Source organism: Gopherus flavomarginatus, chromosome 21, assembly GCF_025201925.1.
Source record: "Gopherus flavomarginatus isolate rGopFla2 chromosome 21, rGopFla2.mat.asm, whole genome shotgun sequence".
Taxonomy (NCBI): domain Eukaryota; kingdom Metazoa; phylum Chordata; order Testudines; family Testudinidae; genus Gopherus; species Gopherus flavomarginatus.
In genome coordinates this window covers 23,668,748-23,678,959 of record NC_066637.1, presented here as the reverse complement: position 1 = coordinate 23,678,959, position 10,212 = coordinate 23,668,748, and positions in this window count along the sequence as shown.

Sequence of the window (10,212 nt, the reverse complement as noted above, 5' to 3'; positions counted from 1 at the left end):
CAGAACGCAATGCCATCCACAGCCTCAGAAACCACCCAGACATCAAAGAGGCTGATAAAGGAGGTGCTGTTGTCATCATGAACAGGTCTGACTACCAAAAGGAGGCTGCCAGACAACTCTCCAACACCAAATTCTACAGGCCACTTCCCTCAGATCCCACTCAGGAATACACTAAGAAACTGCAAAATCTACCCAGGACACTCCCTACACTAACACCAGAACAAATCAACATACCCTTAGAGCCCCGACCAGGGTTATTCTATCTACTACCCAAGATCCACAAACCCGGAAATCCTGGATGCTCCATCATCTCGGGCATTGGCACTCTCACTGAAGGACTGTCTGGGTATGTGGACTCTCTACTCAGACCCAATGCCACCAGCACTCCCAGCTATCTCTGTGACACCACTGATTTCCTGAGGAAACTACAATGTATTGGTGACCTTCCAGAAAACACCCTCCTAGCCACCATGGATGTAGAGGCTCTCTACACGAACACCCCACACACAGATGAAGTACAAGCTGTCAGGAACAGAATCCCTGATGATGGCGCAGCACAATTGGCTGCTGAGCTCTGTGCCTTTATCCTCACACACAACTATTTCAAATTTGATGACAATATATATCTCCAGATCGGGCACCGCTATGGGCACCCGCATGGCCCCACAATATGCCAATATTTTTATGGCCGACCTGGAACAACGCTTCCTCAGCTCTCGTCCACTCACGCCCCCTTCTCTACCTACGCTACATTGATGACATCTTCATCATCTGGACCCATGGGAAGGAGTCTCTGGATAAATTCCACCACGATTTCAACAGCTTCCACCCCACCATCAGCCTCGGCCTGGACCAATCTACACAGGAGGTCCACTTCCTAGACACCACGGTGCAAATAAGTGATGGTCACATTACTACCACCCTATACCGAAAACCTACCGACCGCTATGCCTACCTTCATGCCTCCAGCTTCCATCCCGGACACATCACACGATCCATTGTCTACAGCCAAGCACTGAGGTACAACCGCATCTGCTCTAACCCCTCAGACAGAGACCAACACCTACAAAATCTCCACCAAGCATTCTCAAAACTACAATACCTGCACGAGGAAATAAGGAAACAGATCAACAGAGCCAGACGTGTACCCAGAAGCCTCCTACTGCAAGACAAACCCAAGAAAGAAACCAACAGGTCTCCACTAGCCATCACATACAGTCCCCAGCTAAAACCTATCCAACGCATCATCAGGGACTTGCGTGGCAGGCCGGTCCTCGCCCACAGGCAACCTGCCAACCTGAAACATATTCTCACCAGTAACTGCACACCGCACCATAGTAACTCTAGCTCAAGAACCAATCCATGCAACAAACCTCGATGCCAACTCTGCCCACATATCTACACCAGCGATACCATCACAGGACCTAACCAGATCAGCCACACCATCACCGGTTCATTCACCTGCACGTCCACCAATGTAATATACGCCATCATATGGCAGCAATGCCCCTCTGCTATGTACATCGGCCAAACTGGACAGTCGCTACGGAAAAAGATAAACGGAGACAAATCAGATATTAGGAATGGCAATATACAAAAACCTGTAGGAGAACACTTCAACCTCCCTGGCCACACTATAGCAGACCTTAAGGTGGCCATCCTGCAGCAAAAAAACTTCAGGACCAGACTTCAAAGAGAAACTGCTGAGCTTCAGTTCATCTGCAAATTTGACACCATCAGCTCAGGATTAAACAAAGACTGTGAATGGCTTGCCAACTACAAAACCAGTTTCTCCTCCCTTGGTTTTCACGCCTCAACTGCTAGAGCAGGGCTTCATCCTCCCTGATTGAACTAACCTCATTATCTCTAGCTTGCCTGCATATATATACCTGCCCCTGGAAATTTCCACTACATGCATCTGACGAAGTGGGTATTCACCCATGAAAGCTCATGCTCCAAAACGTCTGTTAGTCTATAAGGTGCCACAGGATTCTTTGCTGCTTTTACAGATCCAGACTAACACGGCTACCCCTCTGATACTTTCAGGATATGTTTTGGTTCTGAGAGGTGAAAGGCTGCTCTGTGTGTGATGTTATGTAGTGACGTAGCAAAGGTTGATTGCAGAGGTGATGCATGTGCCACAAAAGTTGTGGGGTCCCTCCCCTAGCTTTGGTCCCAGAGTCCAGAATTTACATAAACCCACCCGCTGACCTGTGACTAAGAATCTGGTTGCAGAGGTATTTCGTGTCCCACAGCTGACTTCCCACAGTCCAATCTGCAAAATTTTCTTGTTGTCTGAGGGGAAAGAAGCATTTTCCCCAACTATGGAGTTGTTTAAAACTTTCAGTGTGGAAATGAGATCAAAGCCCAGCAGCTTATGTATGTCTAAAAATTGCATTTAGTCATTAATCATTTTTTATCTGTGGTATTGATCCAAATATGAATTAGAATGATAAAAAACTCTATTTTTAAACTAGAGAGATACAAAGGACATAAAATGTGCATTTAAACATTTCACAAGAAAAGCATGCTGCTAAATACAAATATTCCTTTTCAATCTCTCTTATTTCACTATCCTTTGGAACCCATGTCCCTTGCCTAACGAGAGTTATGTAGGTTCGGGTGAGTCCCGAAATCATGAACTGCTAAGTTCCGTTCTACTGTCTTTGATTCATATCACCAGAATAACTGTACTTTATTACCCCTGCCCTAATAAGAAAGAGACCGGGGATCCCACAGCAGCTGAAATAACCCTTTGGACATGCACCCCCATCATGCAATGCGGGGTGGGTGTGAGCATGCATATCAGCAACAAAAGGCCTTTACAACAGATCACCAACAGATGTCAGGGTAAAGTTCATTCTCACCTTGCTTACATCCTCCCCCTAGCCAAGAATTGGTGGTCCTGATAAATCACACTCCCTGTTATACCAACACATTGGTATTGAATGCGAAGTTATGGCTAGCAAAAGTAGCCACCCATCTCTGCCTTGTAGCATCCAGCTTAGCCCTTGTTAGCACATAAGTCAGTGGATTGTTCTCTGTCCACACCTGAAACTGAGCACCACACAAGTAGTCTCGAAATTTCTCAGTGATGGCCCATTTCAAGACCAAGAACTGCTGCTGGTGGTGGGATAGCGAGTTTCGCTATCAGACAGTCCTCAGCTGGCAATGCCTACAGATTTACATTTCCTTCCACTTCCTGGTACGGGACTGCTCCCAGACCCTCCAAACTGGCATCAGCATGCAGGATAAATGGCTTGTTTGGGTTAACAAGGACTTGGACTGGCACATGAATCAGGCAAATTATTATTTCCCGTAAAGCTCTGTCACTTCTCTCATCCCACCATGTCCCAAATGGAGAAGAGAGGAGCCCCTCCCATGTCCCAGTCCAGGAATACCAGAGTGTGGTGTGGTTGTGACTCAGTCCAGGTCTGCTAGTGCTGCAAAGGAGAAGATTTCCTTCCTCAGTCCAGGTAAACTGGAATTGTTGTTGCAGTGGGGAAAAGATGTCTTTCATCTGGTTCTTAGATGCTTTGGTGAAAGGGGACAGGCAGAGGCTTTTTTCTTCCCTCTGCAGCTCAAATTGCACACTTCTTCTCTGCTTTTTGCTCTACCTTAACTTCTCTCTTGCATCTCAATTTTCTCTTTCCTGGCCTCATTCCAGAGCATTCACAGCCCAATTCTCTATCCTAACCCTGAGCTCTCTACTGCACCCTGAATGTCTCATTCTAACCCCACCCCAGAGTCTGCACCCCCAGAGCCAGTGCCTTCATCCCTCTGCGTTCCAACTCTCTGTCCCATGTAGCCTGATATAGGGTGTACTAATAATATTAATTTGGATAATTTGATGAAAATTTAATTGATTAGCTTACATGTTATTTAATTTAATTGAGTTACAAAGTTACATTTGCATTACTGCTGTTCAAAAGATACATATGGCATTATATACAACAAAGTTTTGGTTGATATACTCACAGCCTTCCTTGATAACCTGGTGGTAAGAGACACAGGACCAGCCTTGCAGTTCAGGTTTCTCAATTCTTAAGTGAAAGATGCTGTGCTTAGGGAAAGCTAGTGTTACTTAGGGTTTACTTGAATATGTTAAACTTAAAATCAAAACCTAATAAACAAAGACTAAAAACGTAGGGAAACCGAACTTAGCCTAGTTCCCTTGAAACTTAAAGTTTCAGAACAAGTACAGCCTACTGCTAGTACATAGAGAGAGAGTGGAGGACGTAAGTCACAATGATAGAGCAAAGTGCTCTAGCAAGGTGGCTTATCTCTTTTATAGGGCACAAGGGCCGGAAATCCTTCCTCCTATGCCCAAATTTCATTCCTCACCCACAAAACATTAGGGTACATTTACTTCATAGACTAGTATGTTTGTGCTTCTTGATGACATGTACATATGCACATAAGTTCCCTTGTGTTGTACCTGTTAAATCTGTGGGTACAACACTGAATAAAACTCTATGCCATTCTCCATTGTCGATTGGTCTAAGTAAAGGTCTTGGACAGGCATGGGTACTTATCTATTTAAGTAACATGAGAAAGGTCGATTTTCCTCTCTGAGTAAAAGGTCACAATATAGATATGCTAACTTTGCCTTAGCTTAACATACAGGATATGGCCTCTAGGTTCTCGTAAGTCCTGTGTCTCAGTCTCCTAATAATTTTTATTGCCCTCTTCTGGACTCTCTCCAGTTTGTCCACATCCCTTCTCATGTGGGTCCCAACCCCAAAAGTACTCACATTTTACCCCATTGACCCCAAAATGCTAGCTTTTAATATGTAAACAGGGTGCTACCATGGTCAAGTCACTCCCGAGCTCTCCAGCGGAGCCTGCTGGCACAGAACAAGGTGAAAATTAGCCAGGATGTCACTCAGTCAAATCCCTGTGCTCCCCGCAGGTGGTATCGGAAAGCTCCAAGATGGATCATTTCCCTTTCTCTCATCAGCTTCAGGCCCCAGGGTTACAAATGCACAAACCAGTTGGGATTCTCCCCTGGCCTCAGGGTGTGAGGCTGCTCTGAGGGGATGGACTTGCACACTTGGGATATTAGTGCAAAGATACAATTTCAATTTCTCTTAGAGAAATTGGAGGGCAATTTATATTTGGTACAAATCTTATTTAGTGAAAGGAAAGCTGCAGTGACAGCCTGGTTACTGGGGTGCAAAACACCTTCCTCCTGGGAGAAACACCAAGTTAGAATTAGAAATTTACATCGTTTGTTCCAGTCTTGGTACAGGTTTAATTTTGCTTCTGTGTAGGTTTGTTTCAGGCTGTGACCATTTTGGTTTATTGGGTTGTTTTGTTTTTTTTAGTTGGAATGGAGCTTTTAATTGACATTTGCTGGATTCAAATGGCTGACTTGCAACACCAGTTTTGACATAGTTCTGCATATTTTATTACGATTTGACCAGTATTCAAGGATTCAGTTCCTTTATAGGAGGTTTTAGAGGTCATGCTTATTTATTTGATGTTATTTTATCATTCTGCTGTAGCACACTTTTTTGATAAAATGTTGAAATTTTACAGCATTTGTTAGTTTTTATTTTTACAAACAAAGTTTTTCTTAATGTTTGGGTTTTAAATTAAGCCTTGTTTTTGGTTTCAATTTTTCATTTAGGTTTTGGTTACTGATGGGATCTTTAAGAGAACTTTGGATTCAGTACTAAACTTTGGACAAATTTAGAATATTTTAAGTAAACCGTGCTTACTATTTTATTTTAATAAAGTTTGTATTGCTGTAAACCCTAGCCAGAGGGAGAGGAGATGAACCTGGCCTTTAACTGAGAAGGAACAGAGGCATGGCCCCCGTGAAGGGTGAGGCCAGGTGATGGAGGACACAGCTCCCCAATTTTTTTTGTCTAGCCCATCTCAGGCCTGGTCTACACTACGCTGTTAAACTGATTTTAACAGCGTTAAATCGATTTAACGCTGCACCCGTCCACACTACACTGCTCTTTATATCAATTTAAAGGGCTCTTTAAATCGATTTCTGTACTCCTTCAAAACGAGAGGAGTAACACTGAAATCGATATTACTATATCGGATTAGGATTAGTGTGGACGCAAATCGACGTTATTGGCCTCATTATTTTACAGTAGCTACCCACAGTGCACCGCTCCAGAAATTGACGCTAGCCTTGGACCATGGACGCACACCACCGAATTCATGTGCCTAGTGTGGACGCTCACAATCGACTTTATAATATCTGTTTTATAAAATCGGTTTAAGCTAATTCAAATTTATCCTGTAGTGTAGATGTAGCCTCAGTCCCCCACTAGAGGAGAAGAGTCTGATGCCACCCCTGCAGGTCACTGAGTGTCACTGCTGCTCCATGGGAAACATGCTCCGTGCCTTACCCAGATTGGTGGGAAACACACTCTGTGCATTACCGTGACTGGTCCGTGGGTGTCACTGCTCATAGAGGGCAGACACATGCTGTGCATTACACCACCTGACCAGTGGGTGTCACTGCTGTATCAAGGGAAACACCTTCTGTGCATTACCTTGAATGACCACGAGGTGTCACTGCTGCTCCAAGGGAAACATGCTCTGTGTGTTACCCTGATTGGCCACTTGGTGTCACTGCTGCGCCAAACAAAACACCTTCTGTGCATTACTCTGACTGCCCACTGGGGGTCACTGCTGCGCCAAGGGAGACATAAGAGCGGCCAGACTGGTTCAGACGCTAAGTCCACCTAGCCCAGTATCCTCCTGTCTTCTGACAGTGGCCAGTGCCAGGTGCCCCAGAGGGAATGAACAGAGCAGGAAATCATCAAGTGATCCATCCCCTGTTGCCCATTCCCAGCTTCTGGCAAACAGAGGCTACAGGCACCATCCCTGCCCACCCTGTCTAATAGTCCTTGATGGATCTATCCACCATAAACTTATCTAGTTCTTTTTTGAACCCTGTTATAGTCTTGGCCTTCACAACATCGTCTTGCAAGGAGTTCCACAGGTTAACTATGCAACTGCCTTGAGTTTACCCCCCCTTCCCCTTGCCAGGTTGTATATGGAAATGAGGATGAGGAGAGCCATGATGTGTCTGTCAGTGGCTGGTGCCTCAGTTTCCTCTAGGCAGCAGTGCTGCAGGCTCCTTTGGTCTGTGCCCATGCAACTGTGTCTGGGGAAGGAGGAGTAGAGGCTCATTCTTCCCAGCCCCACGCCCCACCCCCAGCAGCTGGGGAATCCAGGCCAAATTTAATCCTGGTAGCTGGGCTGGGATTAGCCTGGGCTGGGGTAGGGCTGGGGAGGAATTGGGAGGGAGACAGACGCACCTGCTGTGAGGGAAGATCCTCCCATTCCCTGCCAACCCCATTCACTCCTTGCAGCACAGCACCCTCTAGCATTTCTTTCTCTGTCATGGGAGCTGTCTGCTGCTTGCTTCTCCCTTAGCATCATCTCTCCCCATCCTGGAACACTGGCATTGCCCATCCTGTGCAAACAGGGAGGCCCCGGTGTGCCCCATGGCACTGCCCTGCAATTGTGGGGGCAGCTGTTGGATGGAGCCATATCGAAATATGGGGGTGGGCAAGGCTGGGGACCAGGTCTCCTGGGTTCTCCCCTCAAATGTGGGAGGGGAGTGGAGATTAGGGGGTAGAGTGGGGGAGGGACAGGGCTGGGATCCAGGGCTACTGCTTTTTCTGGTTTTCTCCACCTCCTGCAGCTGCCTCGATCCTTTCAATGTGTTTCTTGTTCCATATTCATTTGCTGACTTGTGTAAATCACCCCAGAGGTGGCTGCATCTCAGTGTTGGGTGAGGCACCCTTGGCTGCATCACCTCCTAACCGCGTCTCTCTCCCACTTCGGGTGACCCTGCAGCACTCAGCAAACGTCCACAAGATCATGGGGCACTTTGAGCACTGCGCAGGCAGGGGCTAGGCGCCCAGCCCTCCCTCCAGAAAATGGGACACAGCATCGACTACTTTTTACAGGGATTAAAAAGGGGCAAAGGAGGGCAAATCAGAGGAGTAGGTGGCCAGGGTCTGAGCAGGGGATGGAAATTGACTGGTCGGGGGTCAAGCAGCTGGAGGCAGAGTTAGGAGAGGGACTGAAGGCAAAGTCAGGGAGGTGGGAAGGAGCCGGAGTTAAGCCCGGAGGGAGGCACTACCAGAGGGTTAAACCCCGGCACAGGCAGGGGCCGAGGGGTAATATTTATCCCGGTGGGCTGAGACTCCAGTGTTTGCAAACATGGGTGGGGGGAGCAGAGGGCTTTTTTATTTCCCCTCTCACAGGCAGCACCTCTCAGCATGGGCTTCCCAGGGCTGGGCTCTTAAAGGCACAGGCATCCCACTGCCTAGACACTGCAGCTCCTCTCTGATGTAACCTACTGAGGTGCTGCAGTAGGAGACTCAATTCAGTGAAACTGGGCATTCCCTATACGCCCCCCAGCCAGGGGGCTGTACACCCCCTTCCCCGATTTTCCCCAACACCCCCTCCGTCAGTGGTCAGGTAGTTACATGCAGCGCTGCCAATGTTGTCATTGGTTGCAAATTTGAATGGAAATTGAAACGTTAACACACTTTAAAAGCAGATACAACGTATGAAAACTACTTGTACCTGAGAAAGTCAAATAGGTTTGGAAAGTCTGGACAAAGCCGGGTTTCCTCACCCAGCTGTTGTGTTTGCTGACAATGTGGGTGCATTGGCTTCGGCAGTGTTGGCCAACCTTAGAATTTCAAATGATGATTTGTAAGCGACGTGTGAATGAGCTCTCCCCTGGCAGCTACTGATGACCAGGGTTGGGAGGAGGCTTTGGGACCAGACTGTATTTACATGAACTCACCTACTCTGCCGAGGTATCCAGCGGACAGAGCTGGGCTGCCTCTGCTATAGGTGCCCGGAGGAGGGAAGGTGTGTGGGGTTCCAGCCTGGGACTCTTCCTCCCTCCTGCCAAGCCCTGACTATTAATCCCAGCGCTGGCACTCCTTTCTTCAAGCGCCATGTGGGCCAGAGGAAACGTGTGGTAGGAAGCACAAGGGCCAAGCTTGTGAACATCAGGTGCAGCAGCAAGAATCCCAACTATCAGGGTAGCAAGTTCTAGAGCCCTATCCCATTGTGGCCATCCCTGCCAAAGACCTGGCTCTAGGAGGTGTGAGACACCCAGCAGGAGGGGAAAGATTCACTCTTACACAGCTGGAGACAGGGGAGTTGAGCTCAGGGGCATTACCACAAGCATGCGTGGGTGGCAAGTTTGTACAAATTTTGGTGGTGCCCAGAACCCGCCCCCAAACTCCACCCCCACCTGCCTAAGGCTCTGGGAGGGGGTTTGGGGGGGATTAGGGTGCAGGGTTCAGGCTTTAGGATGGAGTTTGGGTGCTGGGTGCAGGCTCCGGCAGGGTTGTAGGAAGGGGTGAGAGGTGCAGGCTCTGGGGGTGGGAAGGAGTGTGTGGGAAGGGGTGCACCCTCTGGGAGGGAGCGTAGGGCTGAGGATGAGGGATTCATGATGCAGGAGGGGGCTCAGGACTGGGGCAGAGTATCAGGGTTAAGAGGGAGCTCAGGGTTGGGGGTGTGGGAGAGGCTGAGGGCAGCCTGCACTAGGACTCTGGGGCTGCAGTTCTGCCCAGAATCCCTCTACTCCATCAGCAGGAGCAGGCAGGGGACAGGCACATGCTGCTTTTTGTCAGGCAGGGATGCACCACAGCAGAGGGGAGGGGTGCCAGGCAGGGGCCAGGGGAAGAGACCCAACTCCAAATATTGCTGGAGCAGGGCCCCCAGCCCTGAATATTCCTGGAGCCCGAGCAGCACAAATGTATATAACCTGCCGCCTATGACCACAAGCCAACACAAGGTCCCACTGAGATTTGAAGTCAGATTACAGGATTCAGAGTCCTGAGTGCTGCCCATTACACCATGGGAGCAGCTTGTGCTGCCTTCTCTGCACATCGGTGACCCTCATGGGGCTGCTTGTGTAAGGGGGCTCTTGGCCCTTTACTAAAACTTAGTGTGTGTGTGTGGGGAGGGGGTTGGTTGGCTAGTTCCCAGCACCAATAGAAGGGGGAAGGATCAATGGGAAATCAGGACCCTGAGACTGACAGTCCCCAGGGACAATGGGGAGAGGCCAAAGCTCCAAGTTAGCTGCACTGACAGGCCAGGCAGTGTAATGAGAGAGTCACCAAGCCAGGGGGTCCCAGCCTCCATGTGAGCTGGAACTGCCTGGGCGAGAGTGGGGCAGAGCTAAGGAGAGAGCAGGAGCCCGAG